At 52.3% G+C, this 23611-nt stretch overlaps 1 protein-coding gene and 1 long non-coding RNA gene across 7 annotated transcripts in view; one reads left to right on the top strand and one right to left on the bottom strand.

Annotated features, from left to right (window-relative positions):
- The window catches only part of LOC127056975 (zinc finger protein 883-like), a 305218-nt gene that overhangs the window by 77850 nt on the left and 203757 nt on the right, over nucleotides 1-23611 (top strand). The gene's annotated exons all lie outside the window — the stretch shown is intronic.
- LOC127057098 (uncharacterized) lies at nucleotides 741-18040 on the bottom strand. 3 transcript variants are annotated; one of them, XR_007776004.1, is made up of 4 exons: nucleotides 17977-18040; nucleotides 16771-16908; nucleotides 16145-16271; nucleotides 741-1487 (listed from the first exon to the last, which is right to left on the bottom strand). It is a non-coding gene; the product is annotated as an uncharacterized LOC127057098 (long non-coding RNA). The 3 variants fall into 3 exon arrangements; XR_007776002.1 differs by lacking the exon at nucleotides 17977-18040 and having other exon boundaries at nucleotides 16771-17547; XR_007776003.1 differs by lacking the exons at nucleotides 741-1487; nucleotides 17977-18040 and adding an exon at nucleotides 11238-12102 and having other exon boundaries at nucleotides 16771-17546.

The raw sequence follows: 23611 nt of genomic DNA, 5'->3' as shown, positions 1-23611 counted from the left end.
CCTAATACCCTGCCCAGGATCTGCACCCCAAACCCCCTCCCAGAACCTTAGGCAGGTGGGTGAGGAGGTTGGGGGGTGGGTTCTGGGCACCACCAAAATTTCTATAAACTTGCCACCCATGCTTGTGGTAAAACCCCAGAGCTCAACTTCCCTGTCTCCAGCTGTGTAAGAATGAATCTTTCCCCTCCTGCTGGGTGACTCACACCTCCTAGAGCCAGGTCTTTGGCTGGGATGGCCACAATGGGTTTGGGCTCTAGAACTTGCTACCTTGATAGTTGGGATTCTTGCTGCTGCACCTGATGTTCACAAGCTTGGCCCTTGTGCTTCCTAACACACTTTTCCTCTGGCCCACATGGCGCTTGAAGAAAGGAGAGCCAGGGCTGGGATTAATAGTCAGGCCTTGGCAGGAGGGAGGAAGAGTCCCAGGCTGGAGCCCCACACACCTTCCCTCCTCCGGGCACCTACATCAGAGGCAGCCCAACTCTGGCAGCTGGATACCTCGGCAGAGTACGTGAGTTCATGTAAATACAGTCTGGTCCCAAAGCGTCCTCCCAACCCTGGTCATCAGTAGCTGTCAGGGGAGAGCTCATTCACACCTCGCTTACAAATTATCATTTGAAATTCTAAGGTTGGCCAACACTGCCGAAGCCAATGCACCGACATTGTCAGCAAACACAACAGCTGGGTGAGGAAACCCGACTTTGTCCAGACTTTCCAAACCTATTTTACTTTCTCAGGTACAAGTAGTTTTCATACGTTGTATCTGCTTTTAAAGTGTGTGTTAACATTTCAATTTCCATTCAAATTTGCAACCACTGACAACATTGGCAGCGCTGCATGTAACTACCTGACCATTGGGGGGTGGGGTGTTGGGGAAATTCGGGGAAGGGGGTGCACAGCCCCCTGGCTGGGGGGCGTATAGGGAATGCCCAGTTTCACTGAATTGAGTCTCCTACTGCAGCACCTCAGTAGGTTACATCAGAGAGGAGCTGCAGTGTCTAGGCAGTGGGATGCCTGTGCCTTTAAGAGCCCAGCCCTGGGAAGTTCATGCTGAGAGGTGCTGCCTGTGGGAGAGGAAATAAAAAAGCCCTCTGCTCCCCCCACCCTGTTTTTGCAAACACTGGAGTCTCAGCCCACCGGGATAACTGTTACCCCTCTGCCTCTGCTTGTGCCAGGGTTTAACCCTCTGGCAGCGCCTCCCCCGGGCTTAACTCCGGCTCCTTCCCCACTCCTTGACTTTGCCCTTCAGCCCCTCTCCTAACTCTGCCTCCAGCTGCTTGACCCCCCCACCAGTCAATTTCCACCCCCTGCTCAGATCCTGGACCCCTTCCTCTGATTTGCCCCCCTTGGCCCCTTTTTAATCTCTGTAAAAAGTACGGGGTGCTGGGTCCCATTCTCGGGGGGGGGCTGGGCACCTGGCCCCTGCCTGCCCAATGCTCAGAGTGCCCCACAATCTTGCAGATGTTTGCCGAGTGCTGCAGGGTCACCTGCAGGGATAGAGAGAGACGCGGTTAGGAGATGATGCAGCCAAGGATGCCTCACCCTACACTGAGATGCAGCCACCTCTGGGGTGGGTTGCACAGTCAGTAAATGAATTTGGAACAGAAAATGCACTGAAAGGACCAAGGAGGTGGAGAAAACCAGAAAAAGCAGGAGCCTTGGATCCCAGCCCCACCCCTCCCTCACTCTCCCCACTAACCCCCCTCCCCTCCCAGAGTTGGCGGGAGAACCCAGAAGTCTGGGTCCCCAGCCTTGCTCACCCCCATATTCCATCCAACTGCTGCCCCCCCCAATTGCAGGGCAGTGCCACGGGGCATACCAGGACCTGCTTGTTTGCACAGGATGTGCAACACCATTGCCCCAGGGTGGGAAGAGATGATGCTAAGGGAGAAGCAGGCAGCAGCCACCCTGACGATAGAGAAAGAAGTGCTAGGTTGCAGTGTGCTGTAAGGAGTGAGGGGGGTTGGCAGGGAATGGGAGGATCTCCTCTCACCGTAAGTGCATCTGTCTCCCCCGCAATTCCTCCCCAGCCCTACCCCGGCCCAGGCTAATCCTGGCCCAGCTACCAGGGTCCCAGGGTAATCCCGGCTCAGCTACCAGGGTTAAATTTGGCCTGGATTCCCCAGCTGCTGGGGGAGGGGCATGGGAGCTGAGGAGCATGAGCCTCTACTCCCCCTTCCCCAGACACAGTTGCATGGGAACTGACCAAAGGAGCCTGCAGCATTGCTGCCTAGAGGAAACTGAGGCATGAGTTAGTGACAGACACATCATGGCTCTCCTCATCCTCATCCTCTTTTCCATATACAACCTGAGGTAGGGGTGGGGGTAATCTCAGGGCAGTTGCATAGTCAACCTGTGGAACTCCTTGCCAAAGGATGTTGTGAAGGCCAAGAGTATAACAGGGTACAAAAGAAGAACTATAGCTCAGTGGTTTGAGCATTGGCCTGCTAAACTGAGGGTTGTGAGCTCAATCCTTGAGAGAACTGTTTGGGGATTGGTCCTGCTTTGAGCAGCAGGTTGGACTAGATGAGCTCTTGAGGTCCCTTCCAATCCTAATAATCTATGATTCTAACTAGATAAATTATCAGAGAATAGGTCCATCAAGGGCTATTAGCCAGGGTGTCCCCAGCCTCTGTTTGCCAGAAGCTGGCACTGGGCAACAGGGGATGGATCACTTGATGATTCCCTGCTCTGTTCATTCCCTCTGGGGCACCTGGCACTGGCCGCTGTCAGAAGACAGGAGGATACTGGGCTAGATGGACTTTGCGTCTGAACCAGTCTCGCCGTTCTTATGTCTCCCTTGGAGCAGCAGTGACACCTAGTGGGCAGTCAGAGTAATGCACAGAAGGTGTTTTCCTTGGCGCAGCAGTGACACCCAGTGGCCAATCAGGGTAACACACAGAGTATATTTCCCTTTGAGCAGCAGTGACACCTCGTGTTGATTCAGGGTAATGCATGGAAGGTGTTTCCCTTGATACAGCAGTGACACCCAGTGGCCAGGTGGCGTAATGCACAGCGTGTGTCTGCCTTCTAGGAGCAGTGACACCTATGGACCAGTCACGGTAATGCACAGAGTATACTTCCCACCAATCTGGGTAAGGCACAGAGCGTGTTTCCCATGGAGCAGCAGTGACACCCAATGACCAGCAGGGGTGGCATGAGACTCTTCTTGTTTGGTGGGGGACTGAGGTGGGCTAGACAAAAAAAAATGGGAGCTGTGCCCCGCATCACCTGGCCCCACCCTTCACGGGGGCCATGCCTCCCATCTCTCTGCTCCTTCTCAGTTAAAGGGCAGGCTCATCTCCTCTCCCCCCGGCCAGATTTACAGCAATACAACCTTTATTAAAATGAAATAGTAAACAAGGTTTACTTTAAATAATCGAAATCTGTCCAAACTGTAGTATTAAATGCAAAGTTCTTAAAGATTCCATCAGTAACCAAAACCTAAATGAAAAATTGAAACCAAAAACAATGCTTAATTTAAAACCCAAACATTAAGAAAAACTTTGTTTTTAAAAATAAAAACTAACAAATGCTGTAAATTAATAATTTCAACATTTTATCAAAAAAGTGTGCTACAGCAGAATGATAAAATAACATAAAATAAATAAGTCTGACCACTGAAACCTCCTGTAAAGAAATTGAGTCCTTGAATACTAGCCAAATCTGTATAAAATATGCAGAACTATGTCAAAACTGGTGTTGCAGGTCAGCCATTCGAATCCATCAAATGTCAATTAAAAGCTCCATTCCAAGTAAAGAAAACAAAACAACCCAATAAACCAAAATGGTCACAGCCTGAAACAAGCCTACACAGAAGCAAAATTAAACCTGTGCCAACATTAGAACAAATGATGTAAATTTTTAATTCTAACTTCTTGTTTCTCCCAGGAGGAAAGTGTTTTGCACCCCAGTAACCAGGCTGTCACTGCAGCTTTCCTTTCACTAAATAAGATTTTAACCAAATATAAATTGCCCTCCAATTTCTCTAAGAGAAATTGAAATTGTATCTTTGCACTAATATTCCAAGTGTGCAAGTCCATCCCCTCAGAGAGGGGCAGCTCTAGGCACCAGCAAAGCAAGCACCTGCTTGGGGCAGCCTATTTGCAAGGGCGGCATGGGAGTGGAGAGTTGCACTGTGAATAGTAGGGAGACCATATTTTAACATTCAAAAAAACAGGTCACTCCAGGAGGAGGGAAGCCCCACCCTGCCACCATCCACTCCCTCCGACTGCCCCCCACAGAAACCCCAACACATCCAATCCCCCCCTTCTCCTTGTCCCCTTATCACCCCCTCCTGGGACCCTTTCCCCTAACTGCCCCCCAGGACCCCACCCCCTAAGTGCCACTGGTCCTTGTCCCCTAATTGCCTCCTCCTGGGCCCCCTGCCCCTAACTGCCCCTTGGAACCCCAACCCCTTTCTAAGCCTCCCTTCTCCTTGTCCCCAACTTCCCCCTCCTGAGACCCCCCCAACTCCCCCCCAGGACCCCACCCACTACCTGTCCCCTGACAAACCCGTGGGACTCCCATGCCTATGCAACCGCTGCCTGTCCCCTGACTGCCTCCCCCAAACCTCTGACTCATCTAACCCGCCCTTCTCCCTGCCCCTCCAAACCTCCGCTCCATCCAACCCCCCAGCTCCCTGTCCCTTGACTGCCCCCCTGGAACCCCTACCCCTTCTCCAACCCCCCAGCCCCCTTACCGTGCCACTCAGACCAACATGTCTGGCTCCACACAGCTCCAGACACGCTGCCGCATACATGCTGCCGTTCTCCCCCGCAGAGCCCACAGCCCTCCCCCCGACACACACACACCCCCAGCACCTGCCTTCCAGATCTGTACACCTCAAAATTCAGGAGTGCTCAAGCTCAGTTTGGGCAGCTGGTACTTCATTTCTCCCAAATCAAATACACTGATCCACTGTAGAAAACGTAGGATAAAATTGAGCAAGAAATGCTTCCCAGGACTGGAATTGCTATTTTCAACAGCCATTGCCTTTTTTTGTTTGTTTAAAAGGAAGACAGTGATTTGCATTGGCAAATTCCCCACAGAACGAAAGAGTGGAACAAAAGAATAATAAAGGCACCTCAACTTTTCCTCATTTATGGAGGATAGTCTTACAATATGCATCCAGATATCCACCAATCACACAAGCTGAAAATGTTTCCACTTTACTGCACTTTAACCATGTGGGAACCAATCCTCTCTGTGTTTTGTGCACATCCAAAATTCCTGCTGAATGACCTACCCTGGGAGCAAGTTACCAGTGACCCAGGGCTGCAGCTGAAGGAGGGTGCAGGTTGAGCCGGGGGAGACAGCCCAGGGCTGGGGCAGCAGGAAGTGGGGGGGGCACTGGTGAGGGGAAAAGGGGGAAGCCTAGCCCTGGGGCGGCAGGGCATGTGTGTGTGTGTGTGAGGGGAGAGCCCAGGGCTGGGGCAGCAGGCGGGTGCAGGGGGGAACCCCAGGGCTGGGACAGGGGGCAGCCAACATTTTTTTTGCTTGGGGCATCAAAAAACCTAGAGCCATCCCTGCCCTCAGAACAGTCCCACACCCTGAGCCCAGGGGAGAATCTCAACTGGTTTGTGCATTTGTAACCCTGGGACCTGAAGATGATGAGAGAAAGGGAAGTGAGCCATCTTGGAGCTTTCCGATACCACTTGCTGGGAGCGGAGGGAATTGACTGAGCGACGTCCTGGCTAATTTTCACCTTGTTCTCCGCCAGGAGGCTCCACTGGAGAGCTCGGGAGTGACTTGATCATGGCAGCACCCTATTTACATATTAAAAGCCAGCATTTTGGGGCCATTGGGGTGCAATGTGAGTACTTTTGGGGTTGGGACCCACATGAGAAGGGATGTGGACAAACTGGACAGAGTCCAGCAGAGGGTAATAAAAATGATTAGGGGACTGAGACACATGACTTATGAGGACCTACAGGCCATATCCTGTATGTTAAGTTAAGGCAAAGTTCGCATATCTATATTGTGACCTTTTACTCGGAGAGGAAAATCGACCTTTATCATGTTACCTAAATAGGTAACTACCCATGCCTGTCTAAGACCTTTACCTAGACCAATCGACAATGGAGAATGGCAAAGGGTTTTTTTCAGTGTTGTACCCACAGATTTAACAGGTACACCACAAGGTAACTTATGTGCATATGTACATGTCATCAACAAGCACAAACATACTAGCCTATGAAGTAAACATACCCTAATGTTTTGTGGGTGAGGAATGAAATTTGGGCATAGGAGGAAGGATTTCCGGCCCTTGTGCCCTATAAAAGAGGTAACCCACTTCGCTAGAGCACTTTGCTCTATCATTGTGACTTACTTCCTCCACTCTCTCTCTATGTACTATCAGTAGGCTGTACTTGTTCTTAAACTTTAAGTTTCAAGGGAATTAGGCTAAGTTCGGTTTCCCTAAGTTTTTAGTCTTTGTTTATTAGGTTTTGATTTTAAGTTTAACATAGTCAAGTAAACCCTAAGTAACACTAGCTTTTTCTAAGCCCTGCATCTTTCACTTAAGAATTAAGAAACCTGAACTACAAGGCTGGTCCTGTGCCTCTTACCACCACGTTATCAAGGAAGACTGTGAGTATATTAACCAAAACTTTGTTGCATATAATGCCATATGTATCTTTTGAATAGCAGTAATGCAACTGTAACTTTGTAACTCAATTAAATTAAATAAAATGTAAGCTAATCAATTAAATTTTCATCAAATTATCCAAATTAATATTATTAGTACACCCTAAATCAGGCTACATGGGACAGAGAGTTGGAGTGCAGAGGGATGAAGGCACTGACTCTTGGGGTGCAGACTCTGGGATGGGGTTAGAATGAGACATTCAGGGTGCAGTAGAGGACTCAGGTTTAGGATAGAGAATTGGGCTGTGAATGCTCTGGAATGAGGCCAGGAAAGAGAAAATTGAGATGCAAGAGAGAAATCAAGCTAGAGCAAAAAGCAGAAAAGAAGTGTGCAATTTGAGTTGCACAGGGACGAAAAAACCTCTGCTTGTCCCCTCTCACCAAAGCATCTAAGAACCAGATGAGAAATATCTCTTCCCCACTGCAACAACAATTCCAGTTGACCTGGACTGAGGAAGGATATCTTTTCCTTTACAACACTAGCAGACCTGGACTGGACTGAATCATCTCATCTCATCTCCCCACACCCCCTCCAATCTGGTGTTCCTGGCCTGGGACATGGGAGGGGCTCCTCTCTTCTCCATTTGGGACATGGCGGGATGAGAGAAGTGACAGGGCTTTACGGGAAATAATTATTTGCCTGATTCTTGTGCCAGTCCTAGTCCTTGTTAACCCAAACAAGCCGTTTATCCTGCATGCTGATGCCAGTTTGGAGGGTCTGGGAGCAGTCTCGTACCAGGAAGTGGAAAGAAATGTAAATCTGTAGGCTTTGCCAGCTGAGGACTGTCTGATAGCAAAACTCGCTATCCCATCCACCAGCAGCAGTTCTTGGTCTTGAAATGGGCCATCACTGAGATATTTCGAGACTACTTGTGTGGTGTTCAGTTTCAGGTGTGGACAGAGAACAATTCACTGACTTATGTGTTAACAAGGGCTAAGCTGGATGCTACAAGGAAGAGATGGGTGGCTATTTTTGCTAGCCATAACTTCGCATTCAATACCAATGAGTTGGTATAATAGGGAATGTGATTTATCAGGACCACCAATTGTTGGCTCGGGGGAGGATGTAAGCAGGGTGAGAATGAACTCTACCCTGACATCTGTTGGTGATGTGTTGTAAAGGACTTTTGTTGCTGATGTGCATGGTCACACCCACCCCGCATTGCATGATGGGGGTGCTTGTCCAAAAGGTCATTTCGGCTGCTGTGGGATCCCCAGTCTCTTTCTTATTAGGGCAGGGGTAATAAAGTGCAGTTATTCCGGTGATATGAATCAAAGACAGTAGAACGGAATTCAGCAGTTCATGATTTTGGGACTCACCCGAACCTACATAAAACTCATTAGGCAAGGGACATGGGTTCCAAAGCTTAGTGAAATAAGAAAGATTGCAAAGAAATGTGTGTGTTCTGTATGATGGATTTCTTGTGAAACCTTTAAATGCTTGTTTTATGTCTTTTGTATCTCTCTAGTTTAAAAAGAGAGCTTTTTATATTTCTAATCCATATTTGCATCTATGCCACAGACAAAAAATCATTAATGACTAAATGCAATTTTTAGACATACATGAGCTGCTGGGTTTTGATCTCATTTATACACTGAAAGTTGTAAACAGCTCTATAGTTGGGGAAAATGCTCCTTACCACTCAGACAGCAAGGAAATTTTACAGATTGGACTCTGGGAGATCAGCTGTAGAACACAGCTTTTGTGACACACAAACTATCTCTGCAACCAGATTCTTAGTCACAGGTCAGCAGGTGGTTTTATGCAAATTCTGGACTCTGGGACCACAGCTGGGGTGGGGGGCAGCACAATTTTTGTGGCACATGCACCACCTCTGTAACCAATCTTTGCTACTTCACTCCATAACACCACAGCAGCCGTTTACCTCTCAGAACCAAAATATACCCTGAAAGAGATCCAATGGCAAAAGCTTAAGGCAAATGACTGCAGCACTAACAACAACTCAAAGAGTTCCAAAAACACCTCTGTCTTTACACACCAGGGACAGCAAGAAGAAAACCAGCAGGCACGGGCCTGCAAGAACCAAACAAACATCCATTCTTATCTCCCACAAGCTTTGGGTGTTTGGAGTCCAGACCCCTTAATGGTGAATACTTTTCAGCCGAGGGTCAAGCTCTCAGGCCTCAAATGCCAGGTACAGTTACTCTCTCCTTGATCCAAAACGAACAGGAAAATACACTGCATTACTCTTGCCCCAATAACAAAGAGACTGGGGATCCCACAGCAGCTGAAATGACTGTTTGGACAAGCACTCCCATCATGCAATCCGGGGTGGGTGGAACCATGCAAATGACATCAGCCTCAAAAGGCCTTTACAACAGATCACCAACAGATGGCAGGGTAGAGTTCATATCGACCCTGCTTAAACTAGATTGTGGCAAAGATTCAAAAACACTGAACGTTAAAACTCACCAAACGTGGGTCAATCCATCCTCATCGTCGTATCCGCTCATTATAGTCCACACCTGAACATAGCCCTCACATGGACAACATACCCTCCTAACTCAGTGTCTGTACGTTAACCTTTTACCCACAGTCGGGGCTATTGCACATTATGTATTCCTTATGCCACCCGATCTGAAACCGAACTTTGCACCCCCTAGGTAATCTGTACATTGTTCCCTGATCACCAGAAGCTTCTGCGCCTAAACGCTGTATCGTACACTTTTTTTTTCTTTGAACGTCATCTTAATAAAATGTTGACATTTGTTCGAGATCCCGGCTCCTGTTCCTTTGCAAGGCGCGTGCGTTTGCTCCGGATTTTAGTCTGCTAAGACAGCGAGGGGGGTCGATTGAGCCAGAGGCGCTTGACTGCTGCAGACACGGATCCAAGGCTGAACCTTGTCCCCCACAAGCTGAAGGCTTAACTGAAAACAGTTTAAGAAGTGCTCCCGTCTCCGGCACTTAGCTACCCAGCTCCCAGTGGGGTCCAAACCCCAAATAGATCCCTTTTACCCTGTAGACGCTGTAAAGTCCTGTGACCAGGGCAGCTGCCTAGCAGCCTGCGCATCTGCCTGCCAGCGCAAGAGCTCGTAAGGCACTAATCCGGACAGTAATGGCTGTGTGGCAGGGCTATGAAGAGCCAGCAGAGTGGTCCAGCGGAAGCATTCTGGGCCCATAACCCAGAGGTCAATGGATCAAAACCATCCTCTGCTACATGTGCGCTTCTTTCTTTTCACTCTGGGCCTTCCACCAAGGCGGAGAGCAGCAAGAGGTGGTTGAGGCAGCGGCCTGCCAGGGAGCTCTCTGGCTGCCTGGGCTGAAGGCAAGAGGGAGGTCCGGGCATGGCGAGGGCCTCCTGTCCCAGAATGAGGCTGCAGTGCTTCCTGGTCCCCTTTTCCCACCCACCCTGGCGGGCTGCGGGAGAACACAAGGGAGGCTCTCGGGGCGCTAGGCAGCGCTGTGTGGCTGTCAGGGGAAAGAGCCTAGGCTACTGACTCGACCTGCCATCGGCTCGCGTGGCTCTGCGCACCGTCAGCTGGGGCGGGCCAGGCTGCGCACGTGACTCAGGCTTGGGCAGCACGGCCGCTCTTTCCTGACGAGGCATGAGGCAGGCCAAGAGCTATGCACAGCCTACAGGGAAGTGGGAGGGAGGTGTCTTTGAGCCGGCGTGTCTCGTCCACTTCCCCCTTGCCACTTGGGCGGAGGTGGGAAGGGAGCAAAATGTTCCCGGCTGAAAGTTTTTGTGCTCAGCCTCGAGGATTAAGCCTGAGCCTCCGGCACGGCTGCTGGGAGATGGGTTTCTGAATGGCATCCAACACGCTCTTTGGGCCACCAGCTGAAAGCACAGAGGCCAAGAGGCAGCAAAACAGGACTTTTGAATCCCCCCGCAGGCCTAGGAGAAGCAAGGAAGTAGCACGGGCTTATCGCCACCCCCAGGTGAGCTCGAACCACCATCCTTTCGGTTAACAGCTGAACGCGCTGACCCATTGCAACACAGAGACACGGACAGGCAAGGCTGTATGGAGCTCAAAAATCAGGAATCAGCTCAGGGTACACTCTAGCATATGCATGCAGCTCTTAGGCAAGCAATAGCAAGGAACTGGACTGGTATGCAGTGAAAGTTCTGTGGAAGGAACCGAAAAGAGCACTGGGGCTGCGGTACAGCACTTGCATATACTTTCTTTGGCCCGTTTTGCTGGAAGAGTTAGCAGGGTGAAATTCTTAGTCACAGGTCAGCAGGTGGGTTTATGCAAATTCTGGACTCTGGGACCAGAGCTGGGGTTGGCAGTGGGGAGGGGGGACACAACTTTTGTGATACATGCACCACCTCTGCAACCAACCTTTGCTACCTCACTCCATAACACCACACACAGAGCAGCCTTTTACCTCTCAGAACCAAAACATACCCTGAAAGAGATCGAATGGCATAACTCTAACCCTAAGGCAGTGGGGCTCCTCATGGTTGTGTGTTCCACATTTTGCTCTCGCCCACCATGTACCAAGTGTGAATTTCTCAGGCACTAGAATAGCCTTAACATGGAATCATAGACATTCTCCTTGGGCATCCTGAATCTATCTTGCCACCCAGGTGTTGAAGCTGCTGTAACAACAACATCTTAGCCAAGCAGCTGGGATTCTTTTCGTACGCTTAGATGGCGTGCTGTCTCCCTGAAGTCCAAGCAGCATCCTGGGGGTGGGATGCCAACAGTTTCTTCCTGACAGGTATTTTTATTCCATTCCCCCAGAGCTCAAGCTGATGGGGGCAAGTGTTTGTGCTGGTCTCTGCCTCCTCGTGGGTGTGTGAGGCGAGCAATCAACCAAGTCTTTTGTCCACAGATGATCGACAGTGGCTTGTCTGATGTCTCAGTCAGCGCCTTCTCTTGTTGGAAACGAGATGACGCCTCTTCTGGTAAACTAGCGTTTCACACTTGGTAATGCTTCTCTCCTGACTGGTGGCGGCAAGGGGGTTTACAGCTTTAGTGCCAATGCTTATATATCACCTTACCACATGGGCTACGGCTATTATAGGTGAGAAGAATGCATGCAGCAACTCACGAGCTTGTCATAAACACTAAACACATTTTTATGAATCTAATTCTTGTTTTAACAACACTAACAAACAAGTGAGCAAGACTAGTTTCCAGCCATGCGTTTGTCACTTTTCAGTAAGGCATAGGGGCCTTGGCATGAGCTGGCACCTGGTCTGCCAGTGTCAGAAGAGGATCTTCCCTCTCTTATCCCTAGGTGTCTGTACTGGGAGCAGTACCATTCAACTTATTCATAAATCATCTGGGGAAAGGGGTAAACAGTGAGGTGGCAAAATTTGCAGATGATACAAAATTGCTCAGGATAGTTAAGTCCCAGGCAGCCTGCGAAGAGCCACAAAGAGATCTCACAAAACTGGGTGACAGGACAACCAAATGGCAGATGAACGTCAGTGCTGTCAAGTGCAAAGTAATGCACACTGGAAAACATAATCCCAACTATCTCTGTAAAATGATGGTGTCTAAATTAGCTGTTACCACTCGAGAAAGAGATCTGGGAGTCGTCGTGGATAGTTCTCTGAAAACATCCACTCAATGTGCAGCGGAGTGTTGGGAATCATTAAGAAAGGGATAGGTAAGAAGACAGAAACTATCATATCGCCTCAATATCAATCCATGGTACGCCCACATCTTGAATACTGCGTGCTGATGCCGTTGCCCCAATCTCAAAAAAGATCTTTTGGAATGGGAAAGATTCAGAAAAGGACAACAAAGATGATGAGGGGATATGGACCAGCTTCCGTCTAGGAAGAGATTCATAAGATTGGGACTTTTCATCTTGGAAAAGAGACGACTAAAGGGGGATACGACGGAAGTCTATAAAACCATGACCGGTGTGGAGGAAGTAAATAAGAAAGAAAAAAAAAGCTGTGGCTCTTCGGCGGCAGCTCAACCACACTGCTTCTTCTGCAGCAGTTCGGCGGCGAGTCCTCCCTCCCTTCCTCTTTGGTAGACATTTGGTGGCAGCTCAAAGACTAAGACAGGGAATGGGGGACCCACCGCCGAATTTCCGCCAAAGACCCAGACGTGCTGCCCCGATACCGAGTGGGCCGTCCCTTTGAATTGCCTGCTCCAAGCACCTGCTTGCTACGCTGGTGGATGGAGCCAGCCCTGCTCCCGTGACAAGCAGGGGCTGGTGCAGAGCATGGCAGGGCAGGGAGATGACATCTCCTCTAATAGCGGGGCCCTTTCACAGCAAGGGCAGCACCTCCCTGCAGTAGCACAGAGCCACCTACTCCTCCTGCTTTCTCCTGACACCAGCACCACCCTTCCCGGCACTGCCTCACAGCAGCACCTGCTTCCAGACTCGCACCAGAAATGGGAAGTCTGGGCCTGGCAGCAGCTGTCAGGAAATGGAAGCAGGAGACACGACCACTCCCATGGTGCTGTGGGGTCTGTCCTGGCTATTGGGAGATGGAAGCAGTGGACACTACCACCCCCATGGTGCCGTACGGTTTTCAGGTGCCCTCTACAGGGTTGGGCTCCAGGGGAGGTTTGGCATCTTAAGGGACTGGGTGGGGAGGCTTGGAGGAGGTTTGAAGACCAACAGTGAAGGGGAAGTTGGACACTGGCCAGAATACCAGGGAGACAAGGCAGGTGACGTGATACCTGTTACTGGACCAGCTTTGGAGTCACACAGGGTCTCGTTCATGGAAGGGAAAGGTGCTCAGAGCATCACAGTTCAATAGAAGGTGGAACGCTCTGCCCCGAACACCAGACTTTCCCCTACTTCCTGGAATGGGGGGGCTGACCGCACTATCCTGTAAACAGCCCCACCATGTAACCCAGAGGTGGCTGCATCTTAGCACCAAGACACCAGTGGTCACCGCTTCAGAGGAGATGGTACATACAGGCCACTGCCCTACGTGGCCACCAGACGTCACAGACTGTGCACTGTCTTAGCTGGCCCCACACATTACTGCCCCAAGAGGTGAGGTACACACAGGCTACTACTCAAACTGGGCACCTGGGGTCACTGCAGCAATGGTTGCGGGGGGGACAGGAAGGGCACTGCCGCACATGGCCACCAGGTGGCACTGCTGCAATGGTGCTGGTGGGAGGGAGATGATAAACGGGCCACTGCCTGAAGTGGCCACTACCACAATGGCATGGGGAGAGAGGGAGGGAGACACCAATAGAGCACTGCCACACCAGAGCGCCACGGGGAGGTTACTTCTCCAATTAGTAGAGATACACATAGGGTAGTGCTCCAACTGGGGGCCCTATCCCGGAGAGAGAGGGGGCTGGGGAGAGAAGAGGAAATCAAAGGCCACTGCCTCACTTAGCCGTCGGGGTCACTACCTAAATAGGGGACACACACACACAGGGCACTGCCCCACCTGACCAGCAGGGGTCACTGCCCCAATTGGGAGATATACAGACGGTATTGCCCCACAGGGATGCCAGGGATGAATGCCTGCTATACCTGGCACAGGGGTAGAGGGGATAAGGTGACCAGATGTCCTGATTTTATAGGGAAAATCCCGATATTCGGGGCCTTTCTCTTATGTAGGTGCCTATTATCCTCCACCCTATCCCAATTCTTCACACTTTCTATCTGGTCACCCGGGGGGTGGGGGGGGAAGGCAGGGAGAGAGGGCTACACAAAGGGCACTGCCATACTTGGCCACCAGTGAACATCCCTAGTGGGGGAGTGATACACACCAGAAGCAGGGCTCACTGCCATAAAGGGGTTGGAAGATACCCAGGGCACTGCTTGACACAGTCACCCAGGCACCCTGCCACCTTGAGGGAGGTGAAGAATACACCTTGGGCACTGACTCCTCTGGCTACCAGTGATCACAGGCTCAATGCAGGGGTTGGGGGGAGTAAATACACACAGGGGTCTGCCCCACCTGGGCAACACGAGTCACCGAGATGAGAGTGGGATACGCAGAGGGCCCTGCCCCAATGGCAGAAATACATAGAAGGCTCTGCCTCACCTACCCACCAGCGCTCACAGGTGCAATGGCAGTGGTGGGGTCACATAGGTAACTGACTTCAGTTGCCACCAGGGGTCGCTGCAGCAATGCTAGGGGGGATACATGCCAGGCATTGCTGCCCCTCGCCACCAGGAGTCACTGCTCCTACAAGAAGGCACCTACAGGACACTCCCGTGCCTGGCCAGCAGAGGTCACTATCACTGGGGAGGGTCTATGGGGAAGTAGAGAAAGAGCAACTAACTGCAGTGGGGAAAATAATCATCTACCGGGGAGAAAGAACGGACTCCACTAGGACATCGCACCAACTCCGGCCAGGCTGGATACCAGCAATTCGGGCTGGAGCAGCTCCAGCTAGAGGCTGGGAGGAGACAGGTGACCTCGGTTTCTGCGCTGAGCAGGCTGCTTTGGCAGCGAGGAGAGACAGGTAACCCCCGGCCAGGATCTTGCTGCCCAAGGAGGGGGAGATCTGCGGCAGTCTTTGGAGTAGCTGGTTCAGCCGCCATGAGCCACACGCTTCTCCCTGCCTGAGCTCTCCAGGAGCACATTACGCACAGGTGTGCGCTGGATGGAGGCACCAGTGTAACAACAGGGCCAGACTCTGCTGAGTGCTGCCTGTGAGAGACAGGGGCAGAGTCAGATGGGCAGATGGGGGCAAGAGATGACAGAGCCAGCGGCCATGAGCTGAACCCATCACAAGTCCAGCTTGTGACATCACCATCCGTCCCTGCAGCTCTCCGTCTGTCCTGCTGTCCATCCAACCCTCAACCCCCCAGCCGTCCTCAATGTATGCCACACAACCCCCTTCACCCATCTGCCTCACACACTCATCTATTTCCTCATGCATCCTGCTGTCCCTCTGATTGTCCCTGCAGTGCCCACCACAAGGAAGCATAGTGGACCCTGAGCGAGGCTTTTGGGTGATGCAGTAATGGAGCTAGCAGGTGATAAGGGGCATCTCTAATCCCAGCCCCACTTCTCCACTGCCCAAAGCCATGACCACGAGCCCACTCCTTTCAGTCTCAGACCTCACAGCCCCAAAGACATGAATGGCCACTCACACTGTGACCCAGTTACAGCAATGAGGTTTTCCCGAAGATAGGGGATGGGAGGAGCAACCCCCTTATCCTGGCAGGCAGGACACATCCTTCCCAGTATGGCAGAGACCCTGCCCGTGGGCAGATAGACTCAGCTGAGCCCATAGGAGACTGGGGGAGGGGGAGCAGAGGAAGAGACTGCAGGCAACTGAACATGACAGCTGTCCATGAAAGGAGAGAGAGTTTGAGTGAAAGTTGCCCAATACAGAGAGAGAAACCTGGGAGGACGAAAGAAATTCACAACAGGGAGTCACCCTCATGGATCCAACTTTCTGCTAGGGAGCACACACCACTCCTGGCCAGAGAGATGATCAGCTTTCGCAAATGGAAACATCATCTCCCCTGAAGCCACAGCTAGTCCGGAAACCCACACCCAGGTAATGGCAAGTCCCTGCCTGGAGCCAGGAAGGCTGTGACCAGAGCCCTTCCCAACCCAGATACACATCTCACCGAAACGGTTACTCTCGTCCAAGTTGGGCAGCTCTTGCTTGGCATCAACACGATTCACGCCGTCACTGCTCTCGATCACTTTCCATCTCACCTCAGGGCTGGACTCCATCCCCGCGACTTCTTTTCCCTTGGTATGAAACACAACACAAGAGGAAAAGAAAAAGCAATGGTGGTGAGGCTCCTCTTCTCGCTACTCCCGCACCCCAGGCCTTCGGCTTCAACCTTACTCCCATTCTGCCATCATAGCTACAATTAGAAATCTGAGCCCGGGGCTCACACCTGGTTGTCTCCCCAATCCTAGGCCCTGTTCAGCATGTCCCCCCCAAACAGAAGTTACCTGGCCTCATCTTAGACTCATATTGCTCTTCTCCTTCCCAGAGCTCCTGCTCTGCTCCTCAGACCTGTCTGTCCTCTGCTCTGCATGCAGAGGGGAAGGGGCATGATGGGAACACATACGCCCCATTCCAGACACCACACAGCATCCACAGGGCTACCAAAACACGGCATCTTCTGCCAAAACCACACCCCACCCAGAGGGAGCAAAAAGTCTTTGTGAGCACAGCACACACAAGACAGGAAAAAATTAACACCCACACCCAGCCCAGCCAAAGTGGGAGCTTCCTCACCTTCCCAGCCACAGGTCCATGGAGCTCATGGATGGAGAAGTTTGCTGGGCTGTGGGGGTCCCTGAAGAACTAGCTCAGCATGTGAATGACTGGGATGTATGTGGAGGCCTGGCTGTGGGCTGGGGTGTCCAGGAGGACCTAAGGGAAGGGAATAGAGGGATTAGGGATAGAGGAGAGTGGCGTTACCAAGGTGCATTGTGGGAATGTGGGATTTAGAGAGCCCAGAGTGGATGGGTGTCGGCGGGTTGGACAACCCCACAGTGGTTGAAAAGGGGAACCTGGCAGGTTTGAGTGTAGCAGAGATTGAAGATGAGGAACCTCACATCCTGGGGATGGACTGGGGGAGTGGGAGGATGGGAAAGTGGGGCCCAGCAATGAGAAATGGGTTGGAGGCAATTAGGGGTGGGGCGCTGAGGATGGGGTGGGGGGGAGGAGGAGGAAGGGGGGGCAGGGTGCTGAGGACAGGAAGGAGGATGTGGGGAGTGGGGTGAGAGGATGTCAGTGTTAGGGTGCTGAGGACAAGGGGGAGGAGGAGGTCGGGGGTGAAGGGAGAGGCCAGGTAGAGTGTACACGATGGGGGAGGGGATGCTGGGGGCTAAGGGATCCCCACAGATGGGGGTGGGGCTGGTGAGAGGGTCACAACAGATGGGGGGACACTGGAGGGCGTTGGGGGGGCTTGAAGAGGCTGCTGAGGCCCTACAAAGGGAGAGGAGGGGACGGTGCTGGCAGGAGAGTCACAGTGGACAGGGGGACGACACTGGGGGGCAGGTTGGGGGAGGTTGAAGGCCCCGCGGCCCTAGGCTGCCACTTGTGGGGCTGCTTCCAGACAGCTCAGCCCCCCCACCTGTTGCCCCCCAGCTGCGGGGTGTGAAGCCCTTTCACTCCGCGCTGCCTCTGCCCTGTGTCCCCCCTGCCCGGCTCCCACGGGCCCGGGGCTGCTCCCGCGGCAGGGGCTGGGCCTGGCGCCTGGAACTGGGTGTCTGAGCCCCCGGCGCCCCCGTGCGGAGCCGCCACTCCCCGTCCCGCCTCAGCGCTCCTCGGCCCGGCCCCGCCCGCCGGCTGCCCCCGAGCCCGCGTCCCTTCAGCAGCGCCGGGGCGGGTCCCCGTGGCGCAGGGGGCGGGGGCAGCGAACCCTCGGGGGGAGGGAGCCAGGCCCTCACCCCGCGCGCCTGAGCAACCACTCGTCACTTTCGCTCTGAGACTAACCAGGAACGACAACTCCCAGCCTGCCCCGGGGCGCTCCGTCTTCTCGAGCCCAGGAGAGGGCGGGTCCCTGGGTCAGCCGCACACCTCCCGCCCCGCCCCCCAGAGATCCCCGGCCCCGCCCTCCCCAGGGTCCGGCTGCTGACGCGAACTCTCGTGTCTCGGAGTCTCGGCCTGGCCCCGCCCCCCCGCAGAGCGGTGCCCCCCAGTGTTGTGGGGGCTGCCGGGTGCCTGCTTCTCCCCTGGCCTCGTCTCTGCCCGCCCCGATGTGCCCCGCGGGGCTGCCCCGCTCGGGGGTTGGGGGGAGGCGCGTTGGGGGGAGCCCTATGGAAATACGGGGGAGGGCAGGGCTGGGAGCCAGGACTCCTGGGTTCTCCCCCAGCTCAGGGAGGGGAGTGGAGATTAGAGGGTAGAGTGGGGGAGGGGCTGGGGGAGTCTCCTGCCCAAGGGGCAAATCCAGGAGCTAGTGGCAGGCAGCAGGTCACTTGTGGGCCCCGAGAGTCCGATCTGGAAACAGCTGCCTGTCCCCACGCCTGGGGACTGCGCGTGGCTGGCAACCCTCTCCTTGTACCTGAGAATTATCCATACACCCCAGGGGTGTGAGCCCTGCGCTCTCCTATCAGTGCCTGGGGCACAGAGCCATGTGTACAAGTCACTCTCTGTGTGGGGATGTCAGTTTGTACAGACTTTGCTGGTGCTTTTTCTGTAGCCTGTGGTAAAATAAGGCAATTAACTAGATGCATTGATGGAAGTTCTCTGCGTACCCTCAGGGGTACACGTACCCCTGGTTGAGAACCACTGATGTAGGGGAACCCAGGCCCACCCCCATTCTGACTTCCAACCCCGTACCCTGGGCAGCTGGTTCAGCTTTGCTTACCTTGCATCAGCCTCAAGTCAGCTTCACTGGGTCACCAGTTCCACCATGGCGAGGCATCAGAGAGAGGAAGTTTCCTCTCAGCTGTAAAAGCAGCAAGGGCTCCATGAGGGGTCGGTGCTGCTGGAGAAATTATTGACATGTTCTCTAGTCTCCTTTTCAGATTTTGCCCCATTTTCTCTTTAATTCTCCAATGTTAATTTAACAAGCTCAGATTTGGGATATTTTCACACCCGTTTGACCTGCAGCAAATTTTCTTCTTTTCTTTGGTAAATTATCCTGAATCATTCCCCAAATGAGAAGGGGCTTAATGGATGCAGTTTGCACAGCCCTGAGACACAGCTGCCTCTGGGGTGGGCTGGGGTGGCCTTTCTCTGCTGGCGAGGAAGGAGACAGGAGGAAAAAGTCCGCAGTGGAGACTGTCCAGCACAAGATTACGCAGTCCTGGCTACTGCTACCCCCAACTGCCAGTCACCAGCCTGCCCCTGCTTCTGCCTCCTCCCCACTGCCAGGAAGTTTTCCTCCTCCACGCTCCCCTCACGTACCCTCTTAAAGCACCTCCTCAAAGGGCTCCCTGCTGCCATGTGAATGGTTTGGGGGTGTGTGTGTGGGGGGGGGGAATTATTGCTGTCTGTTAATTGAACTTCCACTGTCCAATTACTCTCACTTAATATAAAATATCTTCATATTCGGGTGGTTTTCTCTCATTAGCAAATGTTTCTTTTTAGTCCCATTTCTTCCCCAGTTCTCAAAGATAGATATAAAATATCCTGTGTGCAGCGCTGTAGTAGGCAGGGTGGTCCCAGGGTATTGGAGGCTTCCCCCTTGGTTTGTATACAAATGTTTGGTGTTATTCTCCAGCCCATTCCTTATGAATACTAACTTGATGTTAACTTTTTTGCTGGCAGCTGTGAATTGAGTGGAGCTTTTCACTGATCTGTCTACAGCAACATGCAGATCCCGTTCTTGGGTTGTGTAGCCGATAATCTGTTCTGCTGCCATCGCTAGGTGTTATGCATGTTCAGTAGAGGTTTCTCCCCTCTTCCCTTTTTGTATTTTCTCTCCCTACTAGTGTTGGAGTGTCCTTCTCCTCAGGTTAGTGTATTAATGATCTCATCTTGGGGTCATATGTGTCAATTCGTTCCTACGTCTTCAGAGAACTATCCATGATGACTCCAAGATCTCTTTCCTGATTAGTTGTAGCTAAATTAGCCCCCATCATATTGTATGTATAGTTGGGGTTATGTTTTCCCAACGTGACATTTATCCACATTAAATTTCATTTGCCATTTTGTTGCCCAATCACTTAGTTTTGTGAGATCTTTTTGAAGTTCTTCGCAGTCTGCTTTGGTCTTAACTATCTTGAGCAGTTTAGTATCGTCTGTGAACTTTGCCACCTCACTGTTTACCCCTTTCTCCAAATCATTTATGAATAAGTTGAATAGGATTGGTCCTAGGGCTGACCTAGGAAAATGACAGCAGCAAGATGGAGTCTGGAGTCACATGAGCAGGTCACATGTCCATGCATGATTCAATTTGCAGGCCTACGCCATTGTTTACATGCTAGCTTGAATGTTCCCAGGAAAGCTCAGATGTGGATTGGCATTTTCCAAAGTCCATTGTCAGTGAAGCGTTTCTTGATTGGGCACTTACTGAGAATAGTCCTTTCTCAAGAAGCTGACCAAATACATCACTGAGGGTACTTGAAATCAAATACATTTGAGATACAAGTACATAGCCCATATTCATAACTTCAGATACAAAAATGGTACACACATACAGCTAGTATAATTATAACCAGCAAATCATAACCTTGTCACAGACACCTCACACGACAACTTTTGCACAATATTTGCTGCAAATATATAACAGTGGTAGCAGCAATGATCTATATGGTCCCAGTTGATATTAATAATGTCACAGCCTACAGAGAAGTGAGAAGGAGGTGTCTTCTAGCTCGCGTTTCTCCTACATTTCTCCATTGCCGCTTGGGCGGAGGCAGGAATGGAGCAAAACACGCCTGGCTGAAGGTTTTGCATTCGGCCTTGAGGATTAAGCCTGAGCCTCCGGCATGGGTGTTGGGAGATGGATTTCTGAGTAGCGTCCAGCACAGTCTTCGGGCCTGAGCTGAAACCACTGAGGCCAAGAGAGACGGGTTTGAGGTGGCCTTTGAGGGAGCCCAGCAGGTCTTGAGGAGCAAGGGGTTATCGCCATCCCTGGTGGGCTCAAACCACCATCCTTTCAATTAACAGCAAAACACACTGACCCACTGCGCCACAGAGACACATGTCTGCTGTTACCAAGGCTGCTGCCTAGCAGCCTGCGCATCTGCCTGCCAGTGCTAGAGCTTGCAAGATGTGTGGCTGCTGGAGGCTGTAGGTAAAGAGCCAGCAGAGTGACACAGCAGAAGCATGCTGGGTCCATAACCCAAAAGTCAATTAATCAAAACCGTCTTCTGCTAGGCATGTGCTTGTTTCTTTTTGCTCGGGGCCTTCAGGGGAGGAGGCAACCAGCAGAGCACTGAGAGCCTAGGCCATGAGGCAAGAGGTGGCTGAGGTGTCGGTCTGCCAGAGAGCCCGGCACCTCGGGCTGCTTGGGCTGAAGGATTTTTTTTAATTTCTCAAGAAACCTTTGTGGTTTTCAATGGAAATCTAAACCCAAAGCTAAAACGTTGAGGATTTTTTTTTCATTTCATTTCACTGTCCATCCCTTTTCTTTTCCTAAACTCGGGTCTACAGAGTGTCAGTCCTACTGAGCCTCAGGCCATGGTCTCCAAGGTTTTGGAAATGTACCGACCTGTCCTGGACATGGTCCCTGCCAGCTCATGTGACGCTGGCTTTGCTGAGCCTGCTGCTGGGGAAGAGGGAAAGTTTGTCTCTCAGCTGGACGCTCCCTTCAGGTGCCCAGTCTTCAGTGTGGCTCGAATGTCCATGGATCAGGGTTCAGTGACGCAAGAGATGGTTTTAAAAAATATGAATATTTTCACATACACACTGACTTTCTCAATTTTCTATTTCTTGGTAACATTTCATGGACCTTTTGGAGTTGAATTGGTAAAAAAATACAGGAAATCAGGGTGTCACCAAAAGGATATAATATAAAGTTTGCAGTTAAAGGTACAGAAAGGAGCTGAAAAGGCAGCTGCAGACTTTAAGACTGTTTCTTTAAGCAAGAGGGGGCAGTCAATGTGACCCCAAAAACCTTGGGACTCATAATGTGATAGGGCAGAGAGGAACTTTGTCTGTTTGCAGTGTCTTTCAGCCTATGTTTGGGACTGTGAGAGATCTGCTAAGAATGGGACTACAGTCCCCACCATTTCCTTCCCCGCTGCACTTCCCTTTCCTCTGGCCAGGTCAGGGGAAAGGTCCTGAAGCAGGAAAGGGCTGGGCTGTTGTGGGAAGTGGTGGCCATGTGGCAGGCGAGGAGCTGCACAGAGCTGGATGCGGAGGGCAATCCCCGGGAATGGATGCAGAGCCACATGTGGAACAGGCTGTGACTCCCAGAGCTTACAGCTGGCTGCAGGTCTGGGTGGGGTTCTGGGGGAGCAGCAGCGGCTGGGCAGGGAGCCAATACAGAGCAGCTCCAATGAGAGACACGAAGTGAACCTGGCCTGGAAACCTGCAGGCTCCAATTTGCTTGGATAGAGATTGGAGTGGAGAGGTCACCCCAGGCTTTAGGCCTGAAGTAGGGTTACCAACTTTCTGCACAAAACCAAACAGCCTAACCCCGCCCCTTTCCCAAGGCCCCGCCTCTGCCCCGAGGCCCCGCCCCTGATTCACTACATTCCCCCTCCCTCGGTGGCTTGCTCTTCCCCACCCTCACTCACTGTCACTGGGCTGGGCAAGGGATTGGGGTGCGGGAGGGGGTGAGGGTCCTAATGGGGGGTGAGGGCCAGAAATGAGGGGTTCAGGGTACAGGAAGGGGCTCCGGGCTGGGCAGGGGATTGGGGTGCGGTAGGGGGTGGGGGTTCTAATGTGGGGTGAAGTCCAGAAATGAGGGGTTCAGGGTATGGGAAGGGGCTTCGGGCTGGGACGGGCGTTGGAGATGCGGGAGGGAGTGAGGGTTCTAATATGGGGTGAGGGCCAGAAATGAGGGGTTCAGGGTATGGGAAGGGGCTCTGGGCTGGGCAGGGGGTTGGGGTGCAGGAGGGGGGTGAGGGCTCTAACGGGAGGTGAAGGCCAGGAGTGAAGGGTTCAGGGTACGGGAAGGGGCTCCAGGCTGGGCAGGAAGTTGGGATGCAGGAGGGGGTGAGGGCTGTAAAGAGGGGTGAAGAGCAGGAATGAGGGGTTCAGGGTACAGGAAAGAGCTCCAGGCTGGGTAGGGGGTTGGGGTGCAGGAGGGGGTGAGGGCTCCGGCTGGGGGTGTATGTAACCTTCCCCTTTCCCTAGCTATGTGTCTGAGCCACCAGGGCCAGCAAGTACAAGGTCTCGCTGCTGAAGCACTGACAGTGTCCAGTGACGCTACACCTGGCCCTCTACTGACAGCTCAGGGGTTTGGCATCCTCTGGCACTGAGATGCCAAAATAATTACGGGGTTATTTCTAATGGGTTAAAGCAGAACTTGTGCTGAGATTAACACGTCTCTCGCGGGTCTGGGGGTTTTACAGCACGAACTGGCTCTGCGTGTGGGTACAGTGCATGTGTTTGAGTGATACCAACATGGCTGAAACACACAACTCCCCATCCTGGGGGTTTCCATCCCACCTGATTCCTTCCACGGGGGTCACTGGCCCGGCTCCTCTACAGCCAGATATCCTGATGGGCA

Source organism: Gopherus flavomarginatus, chromosome 8 (assembly GCF_025201925.1).
Source record: "Gopherus flavomarginatus isolate rGopFla2 chromosome 8, rGopFla2.mat.asm, whole genome shotgun sequence".
Taxonomy (NCBI): domain Eukaryota; kingdom Metazoa; phylum Chordata; order Testudines; family Testudinidae; genus Gopherus; species Gopherus flavomarginatus.
This window is presented reverse-complemented; position numbering and strand designations above follow the sequence as displayed.